Raw genomic sequence first — 25,139 nt, 5'->3', positions numbered from 1 at the left:
CCTTCCAGGCTGTAAAAAGCCTTTTGCTCTGGGCAAACTAAGCAGGACTTCAAGCCAGTGCCTTCACTATTGCCCTCCAAAGATGTCCTACTTGAGAACTGTAGGTGCAACCGTGCACCTGATACGACTGACAACTTGGCTGGCTCTTCTCCCTTGGTTTCCTATGGAGACAATTTGGAAACACCAAAAGAAAAGGGGAAACAAAAAATTCCAGAAAAGGAAGCAACCCAGAGCACCAAAATCCAGTTCCTGCTGAGCTGCCCTAAAGAAAAGTGCCCTCTTGTCGCTAGTGACGGCCAAGGGGCCTAATGCAGTCAGAAGCATAGTGAAACGAGCTGATATGGTCAGAAGCCTAAACTCCGGAATACCCAGGGCACAGACTGCAACAGCAGGAAGTTCAGTTAAACCTTTCTATGTTATAACCAATAACTAACCAGTACCAGCTTTTTCGGGACCAGATGTCATTTGGTTTCTGGATAGGCTGCAAAGCACTGCCAACGAGGACAAGGCGACAAGAAAGCACGCTGCAACGAGGGAGCTGAAACGGCACAAAACACAGGGAAGGGAAAACTTCCTGCAAGGCGAACAGCAAGGATGCAACGCTTCCCTGCCATACTGAACACAGACACCAAACCCCCCCCCCCCGCTGAACCCCCCCCAGTGCTGCTGCTGCCCACCCACACCAAACCACCCCAGTCAGAACATACCATAGTGCCACGGATGCTGTTAGGCCACAACAGGAGCAGAAGCCCAAGAGCAGGTAGCAAGTGCCCGAGGTGCTCCTGCTGCCCCACGGAGCATCCGGCCTTTCCCACTGGGCAGCACTGCGAGAAGGAACTGGGCAAGAAGCTCAGCAGCCCTTAGAGCTGCTGTCATGTGTCTGAGAAAATCCTAACACACAGTACCACTCCCACAAAAGGGATAGAGCTTGTTCTTATGTAAGTATGTATATTATTTAACACTCAAAAACAACAGTTCCATCACATCTCTGTAAAACCAGAAGTGGCGAGGCGCTAAGGGGGGAAAGAAGAAATCATTTCTACTCTTTTGTACCTATTATTCATTTTGTTGATTTGCCTTCAGGCAAGTCAAGGGCCCTCAGCACGCTGCAGAGCAAGGACCACCATCCATTCTCTTCCTCTCCCTTTGTCGCAGCCCAAGGTGACTGAAGTAAGCTTAATTCACACACCATTTGCATGTAAGCATCATCTCCTAGGAAATTATCTTTTGGATCTGGGGAAAAGTGATTACAAAACACCTTAAAGGTGAGAAGAACAAACACCTGCCATCATCTTCTCAGGCAAACAATTGTTCCTGCCTCTGCGGTCACCTGAACCAGTTTTGCTCTTCCTTAGATTAAACAAACACACATCGCAGAGATGCATGCATTGCTTCTGAGGTAGATGTGAAGGAGAAGGCCTAGGTGACGAAAATAACTTTCAACTAGATGTTAGTACATTCACATTGCAAAGCACATAAAAGGAGGCAGGAAGCAGGGGAGGGAAATGTCTCTCTCTCATATCATATTTAAGTGACAGTACAACAGTGACTTTCCTCCCTGAACTGCTCACAGATACGGGGCCACTGCATAATCCGCAATAATCTTGTAAATTCTATTCACATTTCCCCATGAACATTACAGGGATTGACAGAATTAAGAGCAAAATTCATGATTTCTTTTTTTCCTCCCCCCCACTCATCACTCAAACGAAACAGATGCAAAATAGAGCAAGTTTTCCCAGGAAAAACAGCTTTGTCCTACTTTGAGCTAGTTATTCCGAACTGTGCCCACCTCCCCTTGCACAGCACATTATGGAGTGCTAAGAAGCTCCTCCAGTCTCTACAAACCAGCCACAAGTTGGTTTATGGCAAACAAAAACCCACCCGCATCCCGGAGTAACAGCTGGCTGATGGAAGCAGGTGTGCCCCTGCATCCCAAGCCTGAACTCATCTGAGCAAGTAGCACCAGGAAAGGCCACCCAAGGGAAGGGAGAAGAGGCACAACCTGGCACAGGGCTGGGAAAAAAAGAGGGTGAAGGGAATGTATGCACACACTTCTGAGATTTCACCCTGGTAAAATCTTGGACTAAGATAAACTCGAGTGACATTTCTGCAGATCCAGGGATGAAAACCTCCAGAGATTCAATGTGAAAAGTTATTTAAAACATGCACAGATTTAATTTGGTAGTCAGCCTTTCTGTCAACCTATTTTCTACACTTCACTGAGGGCATCAGAGGCAAAGAGAAGATGTAAAGCTTAAAGTAACATGAATAGATGCATTCTCCAGTTAGGAATGTATTACTTTTAGGACCACGTGGAAAATATCCTTCAAGGACACCATCCCTTGGTGGCAACCTGGATGGCCTGCATGGCAAGCATGGGTCCAATAAGCAAGCAACTCAATGCCAACAACATAAAGACAAAAGCAAGTCAAATATAGGTTTACTTTAAGATGTGGCTTTCTACAATACCAGAGGAAGAAAGGTATTTCTGCACTAAAGACACAGCTGGGGCTCTGCATGGGTAACTTCAAAAGCAGCACCACCTTCCCCAGACCATCCTTGTTCTGACTTGCTTCTTCTGGGTTTTCATTCACATTCCTGATGGGTTTTGACCGTTCCACATCAGCGTCCTGAAGGTCCTTTGGAAAAAGAACCCAGGATCCCAACCAACATACTCCTTAGCCCATCTTTGTCCCATCCATGCCTTGTCCCAAGCAGTCCCTGCAGCACACTCAACCTGCTGCTCCATCCAGCTGCATTACTGTGAGGCTCCACTCCAAGGGAACCAACAATTCCCACTTCAACTTAACTTCCTCTAGAGCAGCTAATGCGCCTTTCATCAGCAGCTCTCCTTACCTGGCCCATGCTAACATACTGTGATCTACTGGCCTGATTTCTAAACCTACCCTGAAGAAATCTGCGAGGCCATTACATGCACCAAGCACAGTGGTTGTGTTTTCCTGATTCAAGATAATACAGAGGAACAAAATGACTAGAACTGCTGTGGCTATCCATCCTGCAGAGCCTGGAAGCAATCCCTATGTCATCCTGTAGAAAGGCATGCAGCACCTTTTCTGTGTGAGGAATCTCTAATTTACAAATAACAGGCAATGGAAAAAAATGATTTTAATGTGCCCAAGCATGCTTTTGAAGACAGGAGTACACTACAAAAGCACGGTGCTTTGTGATTTCTCAAGAAGGCTGCGTGGAGACCTCATAGCAGCCTTCCAATATCTAAAGGGGGCCTACAAGAACAGGGCAAGTTCAGGTTAGATCTAAGGCAGAAGCTCTTCCCTGTGAGGGTGCTGAGGCGCTGGCACAGGGTGCCCAGAAGAGCTGTGGCTGCCCCATCCCTGGCAGTGTTCAAGGCCAGGTTGGACACAGGGGCTTGGAGCAGTGTGAGGTGTCCCTGCCCATGGCAGGGGTTGGAACTGGGTGATCTTAAGGTCCTTTCCAACCCAACCCATTCTGTGTTTCTATGATTCTCAGTTAAACACACAGTGTTAGGCAGTCTCCACTCAGACCAGTGTGTCCCCTCCAAAATCATACCCCCCAAGGCCTTCAAAGTTGAACTCTCAGTGCTGTTTGGGTGCGTGCACACGTGTGTGCATCCCTGCACATCTGGGAAGCATCGTTCTCAAAGTGCCTCTGAGGAGGCATATTCACGTCTCAGAGCAAGCCATGGAGTGGAAAGAATAAGCTCTTGCAGTATTAAGTTATTTAATACTTCAATGCTGTAATAGATTGAAAGAAAAATAAAACACGCAGACCTTTTCCCACAGTGGTTTTAAGGCAGAACCAAAATTGGTTTACTTCAATGAAGCCTTACGAGTGAAATCTACATAACTGGGTCAGAAACCATGTCTTGGGAAGAACAGTTGCTGTTCTTTAACTCCTGAGCATCAAAGCAACTTCCCAAAAGTCCCTTTGTAATGCTTCCCTCAGCAGAGCTCAAGTCACCCTCAGATGTTGCCATCGGACACTAACCCAGTGGGTGGAAGGAAATCAAACCCCTCCCAAGAAGCACACGATGGGAAATCACTGCTGCGAGTTACAAGGCTCCCTACGCTGGCATTACTCAGCTTAGCTCTACTCAAAGGCCTCGTAAACCCCACTTCACAGCAGGACAGAAACATACATTTACAGGCAGAGGCAAACCAGCTTCTATCTTAAACACCAGAGGGTTGAAGCCTCTGGCTTGAGAGCAGAGTTACAGCACTCACAGCAGGCTCACAGGAAGACGTGGAATAAGTATAATGCTGCTTCTAGGGCTCCAATGCTTCCATAAGCTGTCTAAAACAAGTGACGTGTACAGAAAGGGAATCTTTTCAGCAGAAAGCAGGGCAAGTTCAGGTTAGATCTAAGGCAGAAGCTCTTCCCTGTGAGGGTGCTGAGGCGCTGGCACAGGGTGCCCAGAGAAGCTGTGGCTGCCCCATCCCTGGCAGTGTTCAAGGCCAGGCTGGACACAGGGGCTTGGGTGACATTGTCTAGGTGTGAGGTGTCCCTGCCCGTGGCAGGGGTTAGAGCTGGGTGAGCTTTAAGGTCCCTTCCAACCATTCCGTGATTCTATGATGGAAAGGCGGAGGGACCTGCTATATAACCCATGTCCCCCTCAAGAAACTCAAACCACAGCTCTCCAAGTTGGCAATAACAGGGCAGGACGATTACCAGCACTGAAAGCCAGAGCAGTTCTCTGCATTAGGAATGAACTGATCCTATATGAATGACTGGGATATCACAACGAGCAACACAAAGGCTGCAGCAACAGTGCCCTGGAGAGGGAAGAGCTATAGCCTTGGTGCACTTAACTCGGCTTTCTGACATGGTTTCTCCAGCAGATACACACTTCCATGCTTTCCTGTTTGCTGCTCACAAGTTCTTCCTGGCTTGCATGGCTTCAAATCCGTAAGTATGGATTTAAAAAGGCTGGGAATTGGACTTGCAAACAACATTCGACTAAATCCTTTTACACTACTGAACAATTTGAGGTTTATGAGGGAGAGCATTTATACAGATTAGAAAGCAGCAGAGACACAAGAAATACACGAGAACAAAAGAAAGAGCTTGCAGTAAGGCAAAAAAGAAGGGATGCCCTCAGCTCTGCACTGGGATGGCAGTATCTCCTATGTTCTTGAAACACGGTGAGACATGAAGGCAACACCTTCTCTCCCCTCTAAAACCTGAACAGTAAAACCCACACGTGACAAAGTTACTCACAGATGGTCAAACCCAGGGCAGAACTGTGGAAGGAGCTGCAGATGAGCCAGGCAGGGCCAGGCCAAGGGGCGAATTAAATCCACTGCAGATCCATAAGAATCCAAGCGCATTTCAAGGAGCGGCGCGATGCACTCGGAACTGATGGTTGGGTTTAACAGCATTGGAGTAACTCAATGCCTGAATCGAGTCATCAGCAAACAAATGGAAAGCAGTGCTGGATGTGCCCAGGTACAACTTCCAAATCCTCCTTCCCATTTTGAAGAGGAAAGCATTCACATGATTACCTACAGGAGACGACCAACAATGCTGCTGTGCCACAGCATAAACCAGCAGCGTGCTCTCCACCAGTGCTGTGTTCAGCTCTTACCATCTGATCTCATCTTGAGATAGCAGTTGGAGGAACAGGTTCAGAAAATGAGGACAAGAATAACCCAGGACAAAGGCAGGCCTCTGTACAGTAAGAGATGAAGTTGGGAACAGCCACACTAACAGGAGATGGGGAAATCAGCACAGGTATTAGGGAACTGTGGAAGACTACAGTGCTCCCACCCACTCTCCTCCTGCAGGAGCCAAGGCATCTCTGGAACAGCAATGCACTCCAAGGTGCTAAAAGGAAATGTGTTTGGTTGGTTTGGTTCTGTGGCAGGGCTCTGGTGTTCTTGTTTTCTATTCCTTGCATCCAGCACTCAGTTTGCCCATTACTTTACCACAAGCTCTAACTAAGACCTCAGAGAAAGCCTACAGTCCTTCAGAGCTCATGACAATGAGTAATTTACTTGAGGCAGGGAAGAGATCAGAAACACCCACCTGTTCTCAACAGTATTTGGAGGATGCGAGGTTTTCACAACACCAAAGTTAGTCAGGACCCAACTAACCAAAAAGGCTCAGAACTTCCCCTTTGGGGCTCGAACATAACTGTCCACCTTAGGATAAAGCACATGTTAATGTATCAGGTAGAGCCCCCACAAGCAGTAGGCAGAGGACACACACAGAGGCTGCAGTACTAGTCCATTAGGACACCCAATCCTCTGCAGAAGTGCAGAGTGCTATGTCCACACAGCGAGGTAGAGGAAGCAGAGAAGAAGGGAGCATACAAAACTTTGGTTTGAGTCTCAGGCCTGAGGATGCTAGGTAAAAGGTAGCTGTGTTCGCTGTTCAGAAGTGGCCTTTGCAATGTTTGGTACAAGAAACAGCACCAACACCTCACAAGAGGGCTGACACATGAAGAAGCTGCTGGGTTACAGCAGGGCAGTGCCACTGCACTGGTCCAGCACAAACCACATCCTTCAGCCCCGATCCCTTTGCAGCGCTCAGGAAAGTGCTCCCATGCAAGGCATTTACAACAGCAGCAAGGTGTTTCTGCTGTTAGTACTACAGTGTACACTCCTCACCAACTTATTCCTGAGTGTAGGAGCCCTGTGTTATGCATGACAGTGCAAGAGATGTTTTTGTATCTAGAAACCACCCCAGAACTAGGTTAGCCTGGCAGGCTTGCAGCACTTCATTTACATATGAGTCAATCCTCCTGCAATACAAACATCAGCCATGCATTCCCCACTGTCCTTCTATTTATACTCACTATTTAACCTGCAGGCATCCCGAGTTAATTAAACAAATCAATCCCATTGAGATAATTGTGTCTCAAGCAAATTAGCACAATTAGCCTCTGAAACAGAAAAGCCAAGCGCTACCGCTGTATTTCTTTATATAATCATGTGCTCGTTCCTCTGACTGTGGGCTCATGGCTATCTAGGAATCTGCATTAAAAGTACAATGACACATGAAACTGGCTGATGTACGACTGCTACCGCCAGCAGCTTCTCCCTTTGCATCATTCACTTCCATTGAAATCAGAGGTGCCCACCAGAAATAAAAGTCAGGATCGTGGAATGGTTTGGGCTGGAAGGGACCTTAAAGCTCCTCCAGCTCCAACCCCTTCCACTAGAGCAGCTTGCTCCAAGCCCCTGTGTCCAACCTGGGCTTGAACACTGCCAGGGATGGGGCAGCCACAGCTTCTCTGGGCACCCTGTGCCAGCGCCTCAGCACCCTCACAGGGAAGAGCTTCTGCCTTAGATCTAACCTGAACTTGCCCTGTTTCAGTCTGAACCCATCACCCCTTGTCCTACGGCTGCAGTCCCTGATGAAGAGTCCCTCTCCAGCATCCCTGTAGCCCCCTTCAGATACTGTGCATCTGCCCTCGCACTTTGTTATCCCTATCCTGTGATGCCTCTTCTGGTCCTTCCATTCTGCAACAGCTTGTCCAAGCTCATGAAGAAACCCTGTGGTGTAACAGGGAGATGAAGGCTCAAATGCAAAAGCTAGTTTAAACACACTCTTACTTTCTTTTTGGGTCAAGATTTAGCTATTTATTTTGCAAGCTGGGAGGCCCCACAGCCAATGTACCGCAGCCGAGATAGTGGGCACACACAGGCTGAACTAGTAAGGACAAAATAAAAGCTAGGAGGCAGGGGTACCATACTTAGAGGAGAAGGAAGCAAGGAAGGATCCCACTGCAGTGGACACCTCACAGCTGTATCACTTTGAGGACAGTCCCTGCTCCAAAACAGTACATTACACTGGTACTTACAACCACAGCAAGGGAAGTGGTGAGCTGGTTAACTGCATACACTAGGGGTTAGAGACATTCTCAATCCTTTCTTCTCCAGCTCAAGCTCACAGAAACCCCTCTGTAACAAAGCTGAAGTTCTACAAATGACACATCCCTGGTACCCAGCCTCTTCAGGAAACCGGCACCTCCATCCCTCACAGCTCACCCTCCAGACAAGTTCTCAACCACTCTGCACCAGCATGGCCAAGGCAGGGGCAGGCATCCTCTTCTACCAGTCCTGGCCAAAGAAGAATCCACAACTTCTGGCTGACAGCTGGAGATGTCTCCAGCTACAACCAGAACACAAGGAATAGAGATGAGAAGCGCCGAGCAGCCTGCAACTGAAAATGGCAAACTCAGGAGGCCAATGTGCAAACCCACAACCTCATCAGCTGAAGTGCCTTAACCAGCCTCGTTCCTTCAAGAGCTGGTGGAACAGCTATGCAGTGCGTTTGCCATGCTGTGGACCAAGACCTCAGCATCACCCCTGATGGTTACTGCGTTATTGCACACGAGCCTGAGGCCACGAGTGTTGCTTGAATGCTGGAGATTCCATCTCGGAGCTCATGGGAAACTGCTGAGCAGAGGTAAGGGTGTGAGAATGTGAGTGTGGGAAAGCCAGGGAAAAAGAGGAAGGCAGACATAAAGACGTTAAGGAACCCAACCAGCACTAACTGTCTCCTGTGTTTCAGCAGATGATTCAAGGAGGGATGAGCTGCTCCTCGCGCTGCCTCCCGCCGGCTGCTAAGCAACTGCGGCAGCATCCAGCACTGGCTTCTTCCTCTTTCTGAGGGAATTAGAACGGCTTTACTAGTACAGCAGCTGTGAAAGTGGTAACTGGTACTAGGCTCCTGAAAGTCATTACAGGAGGAAGAAAGGGGAACAGAAGTGATGGGGTAAAGAGGGGAGGACAGCAAGGGACCAGGCTGGCACGCTGCTGCCTAGGCATCATGCACTGAGAAGGGAAGGTGTCAAGGTGGTAATTAAATGGAAGATTTCCTATCCTTTTTGCAAAAGGAAAATAAAGCATTTTGGGGGTTTTGGCATATAAAAATTAAAGCAATTTTCCCTCTTAGCACATGTCACAGAATCACAGAAGAGGTTGAAAAAGACCTTTATCATCAAGTCTAACCATTCCCTAGCGCTGCCGAGGCCACCGCTAACCCATGGCACTGAGGGCCTCATCTACCATCCTGCTGTCCCCCCTGAGCCTTCTCCAGATTGAACCCCCCCGTTTCTCATCTGTGCAGTACTGTAAGCAATGGAACCCACTGGCTCAGCAAATGTGGCTGAGATGCTAATGGTGCAAGGGCAATGACTTGAACCTGCCAGAGGGGAGACTGAGCTGAGCTCTTAGGCAGAAGCTCTTCCCTGTGAGGGTGCTGAGGCGCTGGCACAGGGTGCCCAGAGCAGCTGTGGCTGCCCCATCCCTGGCAGTGTTCAAGGCCAGGTTGGACACAGGGGCTTGGAGCAAGCTGCTCCAGTGGAAGGGGTCCCTGCCTGTGGCAGGAGTTGGAGCTGGAGGAGCTTTAAGGTCCCTTCCAATCCAAATCAGTCTGGGACTCCATGAATGTTAGCACAGACCAGCCCACCTCTGTACATTGCACTAGGAGGATCCAGCCATGGACCACGCAGAACAGGTCACTACAACGGGCTGGGTGACAACCGAGCCTTTTCCTTGTGGAAGATCAGTTTTCCAACTGGGATGTTTCCAGTGGCAGGGCTCACCAGACACTGCTGCCACACAAGTCGCTTGGTCAGCATAGGCACCCACTGTGGGGACACACATCTGTGGTTCCCCAAGGCTGCCACTTCTTGTGTGCCATCAAATCAGTCCCCATGCTCCCGTGGGAGATGCAGGCAGGAGCAGGTAAAGCAGCCTCTTCCATTGCCAGAAACTAGCTCTTATTAAGTAAGAAAACCTTAAAAAATACCGTCTTACAAAAACCTGTACTCTCTGGGGAAGTAAGAAGAAACCAACTTAATTTACATGGCACATAATTCTCCTACTGATCTGACTTTACACAGAGCAAAAACTGGAACCTTTGCATATAAAGATATATACTTCTTATAAAATTAGCTTAACACTACCTTGTGTCAGTACCAACTGACAACAAGAAGCAGGAATTTTTACATATGTACCTATTATTTATGAGTCAGAGTTAAAATGGATAACAGATATAGCAGGAACAGAGACAGGGCAGCCTGGGAAAAGGGATAGATATCTTATCATAAAGTGTATTTAGAAAACCAGTTCTGTGATACAGGATCCACAGGCACAGCTGTCCTGTCATAAAGAATTCATTATTTACAAATAGACTACAGAACACTCCATTTGAGATGAAGTACCATAAATATTTGATGCTCAATACATGTCAGAAGTAAAAGCAGGGGCGTTTTCTACACACGCATTGCCACTGTGGGGACAAGAAGTGCAATCAATTAGTTTTTAAGGCATTAAATTGCACATATGAAGTTCCTTTTCATCCCTGTAGGTAGCACCTTGGGTGCACTGCCCAGTGTGGCCCAGCTCTACCTTGGGTCATCTGTTCCCACCCAAAGAGGTAAATCCAGGGGCAGGCAGGAAACTCAACCGGCGTGACCCCCATCCCAGTGTGGAAACCCTGGGCAACCCCTCGCACAACAGGCATGCCCCAGGCTTGACACTGCAATGGAAACGTGCCTCTGTTTGAAATTAGATTAAGACAAACTATTTTCTATGGGCAAACAGTCACCGGAGAGGGGAGAGTCCAGTTACCACTGAGATGGAATCAATGTGGAAAGCCGACCTAAGCCAGCGCACTGGTCCTTCGTTTTCCATAACCTCTGCAAATTCACCTATTTCCCACAAGACAGAGCAAAAAACATGTGTGAAACCCTTGCTCCTAAGTTCATTCTTCTATTCTACCTGTACCATACTTTACAGCAGCAGGATACCTGCATGGATGCAGAACTTCACTGGTCTGATTGGTCTGACTCCTGTTGTGTCCTCAAAGAAAAACCCCCAAACCCCAACACCCAAGTACTGGGTAAAACATCAACCAAACAAATGCCCCTCAGAACTCTCCCTGCTCTACTACAGGTGCCCTTCTCCACACGGCGAGCAGTCAGGGCTTAAAGTCTGTTTTCTCCCTTTAGAGTCATGAACCCAGGTCTGTCCCAGGAGGCCTGTCCAAGAGACAAACTCAAGCACAAGGCAGAAAGCTGGCCAGCCCACTGCGATGGCAGGGGGATAAACAGCAGCACAAACCCCAGACTCGGCTGGTCCAGCATCCACAGCATCAGGTGGTCCCTTTCCACCTCCCCCAGACCTGGGAAGCAGAACAGACCATTGTAATCTCCTTGACCTTCCACCCAGGGTGTGCCACTGACCTACATGCAGATGTGTTAATTGTTGAAGTCCAGAATGCACAAACATCAGCAACAAACTCCCATACTAAAACCAGGCAGTTCTAACTCTCAAACAGGCAATCAAGAATCCATCACATCCAAGGGGAATTGTTTCAGTGAGCAATTTATCCTACTTCGTAATTTGTGTGTTACAACTAGTCCAGATTCACCTGGTTTCTGCTTTCAGCTATTCAACCTCATTACACCTCCTACTAAACTGAAGAGCTGCTGCTTTCTTTTCTCTATAGATCTTTGCAAAATACAACTCAGCCACTTCACTTAAAGCAAGGGAGGCTTTTTATTTCAAACAACTAACTAGCTACCCAACAGAAAAACAGGTTTCCCAACTGTAATCGATCTCCCAGCTCTCTGAAGCCTTATTCTTTCAAATGGCTTTTTCCTAAAGTAGGCACATAAGAACTGGAGCCCATAGTCCAGCAATGATCCTGAGCCACTGATAAACTACTGCACACTCCTACAGGACACGCTTGGCTCTTGCACCCAAAGAGGACATCCGTTCTCTCAGCAATGCTGCAAAGAGCTGGTATTTTGCAAGCTTTTTACCATCACCCCAGGTCCCTTCCAGGGTAAACTGCCCCCCAGAACACAACAAGCCCTTCCCTCTGCACAACACACAGAGGTGAACTGCTCTGTGCTAACATTCATCAGATCCCAGCCTGGTTTGGGTTGGAAAGGACCTTAAAGCTCCTCCAGCTCCAACCCCTGCCACGGGCACGGACCCCTTCCACTGGAGCAGCTTGCTCCAAGCCCCTGTGTCCAACCTGGCCTTGAACACTGCCAGGGATGGGGCAGCCACAGCTTCTCTGGGCACCCTGTGCCAGCGCCTCATGGGAAGTTCCCTTATGGCAGTTCCCTTATGGGAACAAACAGATTGTTCTTCAGGCATGGAATAGGTTTTACACACACATGCACCCTGTGTCCATACCAAAGGGAAATTAATCCTATGTGACAAATGACATGTCATTATCTGCCACAGCCCTGGTTCTCAATGGCATTTTCAAATTTAAGAAGAAATAACTTGGTTCAGTGCAATTACCAGCAATAATGAAGTAAGTTATCTCAGATCTGTCAACCAAAGGCTTGTAGCTCCTTCCCTTTCCAAATAATCACATTGCCTCATCACCCATTTACATCCACTGCCATCATTTCTCCATTCGCCTCATACATAAGTGTGACAGAAGTCCCAGTATAAAACATGTCCCTCTTTGCAGGAGTACTGAGGAGCACTGGGTGTATATTTGACATCCTCAAGAGCAACAGGATGTCATACTGAGGTATCCCGGTCCATTCTGAACACTGAACACAGTATTTTCACCTTCACTTTCCCCTCCAAAAGAGCTTCATGAGTTAAAACATACCCTGGTTAAGTGAATGCAGGATCATGGTTTGTTGTTTTGGTAGGGTTTTTAATGTAGTACCTAATAAAGCATCAGCAACATTAACATTATGGTTATTAGTTTACTTAATAGGATGAGGTTCCATTAGACAAAAGATAATACAATTGGAGATTGGAAATTAACGATGGAAACATGTTGATATGGTTATATGGAGTCATGAAACTTCTTCAAATGCAGGAGCACTGTGCCTACAATACAATTTAAACAAGTTAACTTATTTCAGCTGTATATGTATAATGAACTTTAGCTCTATGCTGTCATATCAGATACTCATCCTTCCAAAACAAAAATGTTTGGTTTGGGGTTTATACACAATGAAGCATTTAATGACCATTAAGAAAAGCTATAGCTGAAGTTGAGTCAGGACAACTTGACAAAACATAATGTTTCTGAAGATTTCAGCTCAAAAAGATGATTTCCTATCACTATTACATGGCAGCAGTATTTCTAGACAACAGTATCAGTGTAGTTGTACTACTTTTGCTTTTCTAGAGTAAGAGAACTTCTTATCTTTTAGACAAATAGCATCAGCACTGCAATAGTGTGCTGGAAAAGCACCATGCAGAAAGAGGGCAAGAACAGAAGAGTCTGCATCCATCGTCACAACAGAGCTGGGGGGCAGTTGATGTTACAGCCTGTACGAGAGGATCCCCCTGGAAAGCAGGGGTCTAGATGCAAAACCCAAGCACCCTGTGCTGCTTTGCGCACAGGGATTTATTTAGGGCATGGCAACACCAAAACGCAGACCTGAAGGTGTTCTTTTCCAGGCTAAAGTTTAATAGAGCTTTAACTTTTTAACAAGGGTCACACATCTCCTTGGGTTAGCACGGCTTTCGTAAAAGCAGGGCAGCCCTTTGCTGATCCCCAGTTCAACTGCAGAATTAATCACCAGCATTCATTATCAGCCACAAAGCCTTCCCTAGGACACTTGACTGATTGGCTGTGAACACGTCCACCAGAGCTCATGTAAAACTGAAGTGCTGCACTGCTCAGAACTCAGTACGGTCACCAACTCGCCCATCACAAGAACACCTCCATCACCATCCTCTGGCTGTTCTAACCAGCAAAGGTGAGGACTCGGTTGTTTGAGAAAAAGGGGTTTGGTTTGGGGTGCGTGTTGTGTGTTTTGACCTCCATCACCAAGTTCAAAGGGGATGGAGCAGTTTCCTCATTTCGGAGCACATCAGTATCCCAAGCAATGGAGCAGCAGGGCTTTCACCTCCTGCCTGCTCACTCCAAGCTCACACCTCACTGTCACCGACTCAAACCACCAAAATAAAGCACAAAGCTCCAGCCATCTGAGAAAACACAAATCTTTCCCATTCTTTGTGAGCTGGCTTAAAACCACAGAATGGTCTGAACTGCAAAGAACCTTAACATCCTCTAATTCCAACCTCACACTAGAGCAGGTTGCTCCAAGCCCCTATGTCCAACCTGGCCTTGAACACTGCCAGGGATGGGGCAGCCACAGCTTCTCTGGGCACCCTGTGCCAGCGCCTCAGCACCCTCACAGGGAAGAGCTTCTGCCTTAGATCTCACCTGAACTTGCCCTGTTTCAGTCTGAACCCATCACCCCCTGTCCTATGACTGCAGTCCCTGATGAAGAGTCCCTCTCCAGCATCCTTGTAGCCCCCTTCAGACACTGGAAAGTGCTCTGAGGTCTCCACGCAGCTTCTCTTCTCCAGGCTGAACAGCCCAGCTTCAGGTGAACCAAGTGACTTTTGTAAGCCCACATCAAGCCTGTGGCAGAGGAGAAGCAGAGCCTGGTGAAGGCAGAGACACTCCAAAGCTGGGGACAGCTCAGACAGGGCAGCAAAGACATCTCCTCACTATGGAGAGTGCCTGTATCTCAGCGACATCCAGCACAGCATCACTTGAAAGGATGACCCCAGGATGCTGCTGGTGTTACTCTGCTGACAGGCTGCATGTTGGCCTTTTGTTCAGCTCCTGAAGTACAATCCAAATGGCAAAGTTGGCTGAGAAAGTGTCTCTTGTAACTTCACATTTCTAATGTAGGTCCTAGGCAGTCACCCAGCTCTGCACTTGCCTCTTGCGGTTGCATGTATTTCCTATTTAAGAAAGGGACTACAGCAGTTCCTGGTTTGTCACATTCTCTTCAGCTTCCTCTGCTGTGTATTACTCTGCACTGGTCAATGCTCCTTTCTCTCTCACTATGCTCAGAAGCGCTCAGCCACTTGCAAAGCTGACTTACAGACACAAGGCAACAAGACAAATGATTCCAAACCCACATCCATGAGGACAGTCCGTGGGATTTTCCCCTCTGTACCCGGATTACAACCCTGCCTTCTTCCATCTGCGCTTCCCAGCTCTTTCAGAATAACGGGAAACCATTTCTCCAGCTTCGCAAATCTGGCACATTTCATTTTCCTTGTCGTTCGAGAGAGGCACACAAACTATTTGGTATTAATAGTAAGAACACTGTGTACTTTGTACAGCTTTATTCAAAGCATCCTGTGATCTGCCCCTGAAAGCATCAATCTGGCACCTTCACACAACTTCTGAGGCACATATTATCATACACCTCGCAGAGGTGGAAGCTCGGAGGCACACTCAGGCTGAAGTGACTTGCTCTTGGGCTGCCCACCAGAGCCCAGAACAGGGATGCATTCTGTATTGCAGCATCTGTGGCCAACGCTTGCTCCAGTGCTTCCTGCCCCACGTCCAACTTCACAAGTCATAGCCTCTTTCCTCTTCTGTCACCACACCTACACAAGTCTCTGGCAGAACTTCCCAGCCACCTCTTTTCCTTCCCCAAGGATTTCCTGGTATCAAGTAATTAAATCATGAAGGAAGAAGTTCATCGCCTGCTAAGGAAGCTACTTACACCAACAGCAGCTTGTATGACGAGGTTCCTACAGCCCAGATACCATCCCCACTGGCTGAACATGAAAAGCTGATGTTAGCCCCTTCCAAATGAAAAGAAACCTCTCGTGGTTTAGTCTTTAATTTCCCTGCATAAATACCACACACATCTCCATTTGTTTTAAATGGGGGAAAAGGACCCAGAAGTTCAGTCTCTCCTCCTGCTGTTCTCCAGATACACTTTTATGTAAGGGTATAACAGTATTTTTTTACTAGGAAAAAAATAAACATGCAAGAGGAAAAGCACCCAGAAAAAGATTAATATTTCAATATTGTGGCAACACTTGAAAACATAAGGAAATCATTCCAGTGTTACTCAGTAGTGAAAAGCAGAATCACGTATGAAAAAGGCAGTGGCTACATGAACGTGAACTTGTCCTGCGTGACAGCCAGCCCAGCAGCTCCTAACTTTATGTGATTCAGTAGTGCTTGAAGAGCATTACTTAGTTGGATTCCTGTACCAGGATCCATCAACACGACACGTGGGCACACAGCCCTCTGTCTTGTTTAACAGAAGTGCTTTAATAACGCAAGAGAATGCCCTGCCATTAACCAGCTATGTCTCTGCTGAACCATATGGTTCAGCCCCGATGCTTCTACTCAAACCTGGTGCAATAAGAGGTGTCACCAGAAACCAGTAACAGAACTTGGGCTTATCCTGCAGGTGACCCTCAGGTACCTGCTATAAACTAAATTAAACAGTAGTGTTTTACCTCCTTTTATGTCTCAAGGAGTCAGGGCCACAAAGCACTTCCAGACTCCACTCCTCACTAGGATATTCGGAGCATGACATCTCATCCCTTCCATTCCCTCACGCCACCTCTGGAAACTAGAGGCACAAGAGCACAGCCTCACCTTGCTCCAACCCTCAAACCAGGGCTGAGGAACAACAGCTAGCCTCTGCGAGTGACAAAAGGAACACACATTTCCTAGAGAGAAAATGCAGGCACCCCTCAATGGCTCCCCAACAGCCTCCCTTGGTAGAAATGGGAAGTTTCCTAGGCAGCATGGTCCATCCAGAAGTCCAGCAAAGGAGAACATTACCCAGCAAGCTGCAGAGGTACATTCCAAGCACATTTTTCATGTTTTTCAATCAGTCCAAGCCTGTTGGATATTCTCCTAGCATAGTGCCAAAAAGCTCTGCTTCAATGGAGTTTTATTTGTGGGATTGCTGGTGCAAATAACTCAACTTCAGAGAACACCTCTAGTGAAGACTTGGTCATCACCCCCTCTTCACACAATAAAGGGGGTGGTATTTTAAGCTGCAAGGCAGCAGAAGAAAGCAGGGAGGAAAAGGGCAGGAGCTAATTTGTTCTTCTAAGCTGTCTATTCAGGAAACCCAGAGAAAGTTTAAGTGTGACACAGTCAAGCCCACTTCATTTGCCTGACTGTTGTTAACCGCACAGACCAGGATAACAGCCATAAAGTGTCCTGCTCTTCCTTTGTGTAAGAGAAAGCACGCAAACATGAAGAGCAACACAAGTTTCCAAACAAGCAATGCACAAAGTGCATCTATTAGAGGTAAAATTCCTCTGAGCCTATACAAGACAGACCGAACATGGAGTATTCCCTGACCATCAGAAGGCGGCTCTGGGGGGAGGGTACCATTACTCAAGTCCCCAGAGGCTTCCCACACTGCCCTCAACAGATTACTCTAGTCACTTCAGAAATAGCCACTGAGATGCATAAAATGAGGCTGTGTACAACATCCCTATGGAAGTAAAGGTCTTGTCCTTTTGAGGTGTGATCAAATACCACACTCACCAGCCACCTTTACAACACATTGTGAAGGCAGTATACTCTTGAGGCTCGGCATCTGAAAGCAAAAGGCTAAAACAAAGTCCTAAAGCAACAAGCTTTTTTTTTTCTCCTGATAAAATGGAGCAGGAAAACCAGACCCAGCCCTGTTGGCACACTTGGGAGACAAATTCCTTCTCTCAATTTATTAACTTCTTTTCTTCCTCCCGTTTAACAGAATTAATTCAGTGGTGTAGAGGTTGGCAACACAGCTATGTCAGAGGAGGAAAGTTGCTCTATTCCTGCTCCGTAAGCAGTGTAAATACACACACAAAACCCCCCACCCACAGGATATGGAGAGCTATTCATTTAGTTTTAGCCAAGTCTTTGCCAGACTGTACCTTTTGACTATTAGCTGATGGTAAATGTGCAACTGCCTGGTACTTTATCTCATATAAGAACTAGACCAACAGAAGTACCAACACTCAACTCCACCTCCAGAACCAGAACACAAGTGGTATGAATGCAATTGCCTAGAAAAATGCCACTTAGCAAAACCAAGACAACTACACCCCCACATCCATGCAATATTCAAAACAAAGATCTCCAAGGTGTCCTTCTGTTCACACAAAACCAAACTGCAGAGTACAAGAGTTCAGCTTCGGGGCTCAAACCCCTGTCAGTGTTACATCTAATGACATGAACCCCACTTCTTGTATTTGGGGGGCCTGATAGCATGCTGTCCACTGCCATTACCAGGCATCTGAAGGAAAACATTAAACCACTTCTTGTCGTCTACACAGAACATGAAACCTGGGGCGAGGGTAAGCAAAAACCAACTCAGGTTACTCTTTGCTGAAGTGTATTCTTTGCTGGGTATAGTATATCTGGACAACAGCTGGTTTCAATACAGCAATAACCCAAAGTTACCAGCTCCTAGGAATAAACAAAGAACCATAAGGGTTATCCTTGGGGCGCTGCATTCAGGAAGGCAACGATCCTGTAAAATGACTGGGGGGCACAGCAGACACAGGACAGATACTGAACTGCCTCCATGAATCCGCAGCTAAGCAAGGAAACTTGGCCTCTGGATGGGCAAGAACAGTGTTCTGTACAAGGCCATGCAGGCAGGCAGGGCCTTATCTAAAGAACAGTGAGAGCATGGGCAACTTGCACTTCAGCAAAGAAAACACCACAAGAACAGTTAAAGAGTCAAAAACAGCATCTTGGGCCATGTTCCTAAAGTCTGCATATTTGGCTTATCGAAAGGGATAACAGTTATCAGTGACTGACTGACAACACAGCCAAATGTCTCCACCAAATTTACTCGGCAGATAAAGAACACATTAGCCAGAACTGGGCCCCCAAAAACACACTGCTGGGCAGAGGGGAAAGTTTGGAAGAGCTCAGAATTAACCTCCTCTGCCAACTGTCCATAGTTACTGTTCATTGCTATGACATGTGGTCTGCTCAGAAACTCATCGACAGCAAGCCTACAGAAGTATCCACAGGAACCACTTCCTATCTTATCCAGCTGACTAAAACCCTGTAGAATTCCTCTGGCATTCACATCTTCCCCACTCCTCAGCAATGCTGTCCATTCAGAAATACAGACCTCTGCATTTAAGTAACTGGAACCCATGTGGCTCTTGGAGCACATCTCTTTCAGAAGGACCAGCTGCTCCCTGTACACCATCAAAGGCTGCTTGCCTCCCAAGGGCTCCACAGCCACCAGTCAGGGTACTGAAGGCTTTTCCCAGCACTCCAGGGCAGACTGGGTTCCACCATTCTGCTGCTCTAGCTCCTGTTAATTCACGTGGCTAAATGAGGAATGTGAAGTGATTTCCACATAGAGTCACCCATGGCAGATCTGAGCACCAAAGCTTATGGATACCCACATCTTCCTCTCTCCACTTCTGAACCCATAGCAACTTGTACTGAACAAACACACCGGGACAATGCACTTCCTTACATCCCTCCAGGATGATTCCTCGTGTTCATTGGAGCCCAGAGAACTTGGGTCAGGAAGACAGCCCTACGGAGAAGCCAGAGGCAGTGAGTGGGTTCTGCCAGGCTGAGCTCCCTACATCGGCTCAGTGGGGTGAAGGACGGCAACGCTCATCCCAAACTGCAATGCTGAACTACAACCCATCTTGTTTGTGCTTTACCTGCTCCAAAGGGAGCTTCAGATCAACTCGCTTCTCAAGCAAAAGCTGAAACTGCTCTTCCCATCTCAGCCCTATGGCTTTCATGTGCACTCTACAGTAACAATTACAGTTTCTGTGAACTGCTTATTCAAGAGTGCAAAGTCCCTTACATCCTGCAGAACCAGCCAGCACACAACAAGAATGTTCTACAGCAAAAGGCAGCCTTTTTTATAAGGGTAGCTTGAAAAGTACTCAATAGGCTTATTTCCATCTCCATTTTTATAGGAGCAACACAATTCCTACAACAAGCAGCTCGGGGAGCCCAGGGGGACAGAGGTGGGGAGTGGGAAGTGAGCATTCCACTTTTACATTAGGAGCAGAACCACAGAAATCTGCTTTTCAGAACATGATTAATCTTCATTTCCATACAGACTTACATCAAGGCCTCTGATACACAAGTTGAATGTATTCCGCTGCTTCCTATCTGCTGCCTGGTACCTGCCTGTTCCCCAAACATTCCTTCCAACTCGCTTGATCCTTTGAAGCTGACAGTTATCTACACATTCAGGCACTGAAGGCATTTATTCCTTTAGAAGCGTTAAGCACGTACAACTTGCAACATCATATTGTGCAAATATTCCAATCTTCTGGAAGAAAGAGGAAAGGAAAACACATTTACCTTGATGTCTACATTTACATAGATATTCCCCCCACCCCCAACTTGGTTACCTTGAGGCTTTTCCGTGTACATGAGAGCTTCCCCATTTTCATCCCTGCACTTCCAAGGTACTTTCCCCATTGTGAAAAACAGCAACATAACCCAAGTAAAAGAACTCAAATTACCCGTTTCCATTTGATTCACATTAACTTGCTTCTGCAGAGACAACACTGTCCACAGGCAACGCCAAAGGAAGTAATTAAAACTCATCCAGCAACCAAGCAAGAGGTTTGCACTGATGTGCACTAACACAAGAAGGAACCACAACATCCCAGCTGATAAAGCAAGAATTCCTGGACTTTGGTTCAGTTTAGTAGCATGAAAATCAAGGGTTACTTCCAGTAATAAGCAACACCACACCGAAAATGCAAAGGAACACCAACAACAGTTCAATGAGTTAATCTAGTTCTGCATGTGATAAACTGGGGATTGCACTGCCAAAGCTCGTTAAAAGGAACAACTAGGAAGTGTTTGTGAAACATACTGCTCTTATAAAGTGCATTAACAGCTATTAATAATACACATCAATCTACTGCTTTTCACATAATCAATATTAATCGGCAACCTAATTTGGAACTGTTGAAGACAAGCGACCCTGGAGCTGCAATCCATCAGGTCTAAGTGAAAATAGGCCTGATAACAGTTACTTCCTTGTCATTTCCTCCCCCAAATGACACAATGCTGCTTCAGTGATCAAAGTCATTTTTATCTTAGAAATGTACCTCTAAAGACAGGTCCGGCCTTACAGACTGATTGTACACTTGTTACTCGAGCTATTGGGCTCCTGTGAAACTTGACTTGCAGGTCACCAGGGCCCAGGGCTCCTCGGAAGGAAGCAAGATAAAGGCACAGGGAAACACGGGGGAAGGAAGAGACAAGACTGGGTGAGAGGTCTGGCACCTCTCAACACTGCCGCAAGCTTGCCAAGGCTCGCAGTTTCATCATAGCACTTCAGGCATGTTAAAAGAGCTATTACCCATTTGTGCTAAGTCAACCCCATCACGTAATCAACAGCATGGATGCCAAAAGCCTGGCATTACATGGAAGTCACCATGGCTAGCATTAAAACAGGATTATCCCTCACAGAGATTGGACCATGTCCTGCTGCTTTAAATGGGGCTAAAGGATGGCAACCCCTTTAATTGCAGGAGGGGCAATAAACACAGGAGTGCTTCAGAAGTACTTCCCCAGAAGGAGGAACAGCAGGGAATGAGTCAGGAAATATCCATGAGAACTCTAAGTGACCAAGGGAAATCATGGACAGCAGGAAGAGTGTCGTGGTTTAAGGCCAGCCAGTAACCTGGGACCAGAGGACACGTTTGGAGCAAGATCCAGATGCCTGTCTGGAAAGACAGAAACCCAAATGTAAGTGGGGAGAGGGAATGCAGAAAGGGAGCAGAAGGTGAAATCAGGTAACAGCGATGCCACAACAATCAGAGACAGCTGAAGTAATGATGAACAGCCAAAAAGCGGAGTCTCGAGAAAAAGCAGGACCAGGACAGCCACTTCTTGTGATGCATGAGGACCGGGAGCAGGGCAGTGGCACTTCTCCAGCCCAGGCTGCTGACAAAGGGACAACCGAAGGAGACTCAGATCCACACATTCACAGCTCAGCAGTAACTCCAACCCTGAGAAGGTCTCTCAGGAAACAAGGACATAACGCTTTCTTCTGGAGCTGAAAGACAAGAGCTGGTGGGAAGTGCTGCTGCTTCCTCCCAGAGTCTCATTTTAAAGGCAGTTCTGCACTTGCCAGGCACCTGGCTCATGCTCTGTACATGCCTGGGGCTGGTAATAAAGCCGTGGCCTCAAGCTGCAGAACTTGCTAGAAACAGAGCCTCCTCGGGGCTGGTTTTATGAGGAAAGGGGAGAGCAATCTCACCCCAGGAGAGCCAGCACAACAGCAGCCAGCTGTGCCACAAGAGCTGCCCACGTTACAGCACACAGCTTCATCAATGCCCACTCCATGGGAACAGCACTGAAAATTAACCCATAGAGGAACCAGGGATGGGACAAGAGGAACCGGCCTCAAGCTGCACCAGGGCAGGTTTAGATGGAGCTGAGGAACAATTCCTGCCCCAGAGGGTGCTCAGGCATTGGAACAGGCTGCCCAGGGCAGGGCTGCAGGCACCGTCCATGCAAGTGCTCACACACCGTGGAGATGAGGCCTCAGTGCGTTGGCAGTGCTGGGGAAAGGTTGGGCTGGGTGAGCTTAAAGGGCTTCACCAAGCTGGTTGGCTCTGTGATTCTACTGCATGATTCTATGATGAGAGCACACAGACAGCAGCAGTGATGCTGCAGTGGGCACCACACAAGCCCCAGTGGCAGACGCAGGATGGGACGGGAGCTGGACCACCTTTGTGCACAGGGATGCTGGCACAGGCAGGCAGAACACGCTCTAAGAAGTCCTGCAAGCGGCTGTAATTACCCATTCTTGGAGCATAGGCAGACTGGTTGGAACACGTGAAGAAGGCAGTTTACATAACAAACAAGGCATGCATGCGAGGTGCTCTGTGTAGTAACTGCACACTGCGAGACCTCTTACCTGAAGGGCTGGATTTTGCCGACTGTACACACACAAGACCCCCTCCGGGGAGAGAGTAAGCTTTAACACATAGTGTTTGTAGCACAGTTTCACACAAGGTGCATGAACGAGGGTAGTCTGAATGGACAAAATGCCTCACACTTCCAAAACAAGTCCAAGCAGCAAGTAAACCTTTGATTCTTGCGTACTGCACACAGTGCCAAGAGTTCTTGCTTGGACAGCCACCCTCCAAAGGGTAAGTCTACTTCGCAAATAGAACTTACAGGGGGAGAGAACCAAAACCAAACTGAAAACCCCTCAAGAGCGTCTACAAGAGCTAAATCTCTGAATCCAAGGGAAAAAGTGATTCAGTCCTGGTCCTCATACAGTGCCACCATGCATTTTGCTGTTGGCATGCATTTCCATTTCCCAACCAGCAGCCAAGAACTACAGGTACTTTTGAGGGCTGTAAATGGCACCTGACTCAGGAAAGCAGAAGACACAAAATGAAACACATAAGCGCTAGAGCTGCATCATCACAGGTTGGAGTGTAGCTTAAAGACAGTGACAATCCCTATGTAATACTACTGCGACGTTTGCCTGTTCTTTGAACGTGGTATCCCAACAGCTAAGGGTTTTAAAGACATCAGTTCCTCTCTTACCAGCAGAAGCCTCTAAACCAGAAACCAAGAGAAAAAGTATCTAAGCACTGCCTTTTAAAAGCACTGCTATTAAAGAAGGCAAAACAAAAGAACACCAAACAGCAGCAAGCCTATGGCTTCCTTCAGCACATCAGTGACAGCAAAGCCTTATTTCAGACTCAAAACCTAGAGGCTTTCAACTCAAACACACTCTGTCCTAGTAAAAACTGTCCCAGTCTGAAAATACTGCAACAGGAAAAACAAGTTTTAAAAGAACCAAAGTTAAACAGCTCAAGGATGTTTTCACCTTTCAAATGTCTGCAGGGAAGAGGGGGGGAAGGAGGCACAGGCAGAACTGAACAGAAACTTCCCTACCTCATCTGTTACTTTATAAGAAGCTCTAAAACAGCAGCTTAAGTGTGACCTCTCTTGCTAGGCAAGGCAGACGTTTGTGTCTTCTGGGCTCTGGCCACCAGTTCACCAGGAGAAAGGACTGGGACACAAGGTGTACGCATCAGAGATGGTCTGTGCTTGGAGGGTCACAGGCAGAGCAACTTGAAAGCACATAAATCAACTATTTGCAGGGTCCTGTCAGGGCAAGAAAGGGTTGTCTTCAACCTGAACAAGAAACCAGTGAGAGCGTTTCGTGTCGGGAGATGTTAATCTTACCCTCTCTCTTACCTTATCAGACACATCTCCTCGGCCTATTCAGAATCCAGCAAGTCATAAAATCCCATCTGTAACAAAAGGAAAAGCCTATTAATACCTCCCGATGACCTCACGGAAGGCGAAGAAGCAGTGCAAGGCAAACAAACTGTTTAGCCTGTGCTGCCATTCCAGTATAATCTACACCCCAGGCAAGTGGCCCTCCCGTCTGCAGCAAACTGGGAAACCCGGAGAGAACGGCATTAAAGCTGTTGTAACATGTTCTCTGAGAACGGCGCTCTTCCTCCCGCAGCAGGGCTAGCAGAGGTGGCCAAAGCACGCAGGTTAGCCTGCCGAGGCATAAATAAGTCTGCAGCATCCTCTCATTCAATTAAATGACCATCAAATTACATAATGTGAATGGCTGTAAAATGAGCCCAGTGGTAATGGCTAGAAATAATCATGGCAATGTTATACATCGTGGAGACAGCTTTCCAGCAGTGTATCAAACCTGGGCAGGCAGCACTCCTTATCCCCAGGCCAAGAAACTGTCAGCATCCAGCCTTCCTTAAACAGAGTAAAGCAGGCAAGAAACGTATGGAACAAGGCTCTTGTGCATGAGTTTAAATGACGCCTACCCTGAGCAAGTGCATTTCATTTCATGACACCTTTACAAACCAAACCAATGTGACAAAGATGGTTTTCTGGTATAGGCAAACACAAGGCAGTCCAGCACGCTTGGGACCACAGGAAGGAGTACCACACATTCAGCCTGATAAAGTCAGGCTTGACCAAACACTTCCCGTGGCACTATTAAGAAAAGGAGCCATGACCTGCAATCCACACAGTCCACAACTCACTAGGGCATTAGAGAGACCTCCTGCTTGGCAACTTTGAACAGCATGAGAGTCTACCTAGAGTGAGAAACATGAATCAAGGATCTGAGAAAGCAACCAAACCAACTCCTCCACACCCCCTTTTAGCCTTTCCAGCATGCTGCCCACAAGCCCTAGAAGCCTGCTAGCCCAGTGCCAGGCTGGAAAAGGCCAGGGATACACAAGTGAAGTGGCACACTGTGTTAGAGAATACTAGTTAAAATGAAACAAACTTGAAACAGCCACCCTTCGTTTTTCAGTCCAGTTACCTGGGAGAGATATGACAGGAATGAAAGGATTTGAAGCAAATAGTTTTCTTATTTGCTTGCTCTTCCT

At 47.3% G+C, this 25,139-nt stretch overlaps 1 protein-coding gene across 3 annotated transcripts in view; it reads right to left on the bottom strand.

Annotated features, from left to right (window-relative positions):
* The window catches only part of TRERF1 (transcriptional regulating factor 1), a 99,712-nt gene that overhangs the window by 44,948 nt on the left and 29,625 nt on the right, over positions 1–25,139 (bottom strand). For all 3 annotated transcript variants that reach the window (XM_061348318.1, XM_061348317.1, XM_061348319.1), the window contains exon 2: positions 23,965–24,020. The gene's annotated coding sequence lies outside the window, so the exon portion shown is untranslated. The remainder of the gene's footprint in view (positions 1–23,964; positions 24,021–25,139) is intronic.

Source organism: Neopsephotus bourkii, unplaced genomic scaffold, assembly GCF_033783945.1.
Source record: "Neopsephotus bourkii isolate Nb327-2 ecotype Australia unplaced genomic scaffold, CSIRO-AGI_Nbou_v1 NB_354, whole genome shotgun sequence".
Classification (NCBI taxonomy): domain Eukaryota; kingdom Metazoa; phylum Chordata; class Aves; order Psittaciformes; family Psittacidae; genus Neopsephotus; species Neopsephotus bourkii.
The sequence above is the reverse complement of the archived record's forward strand: the minus strand, read 5'-3'. Positions and strand labels throughout refer to the sequence as shown.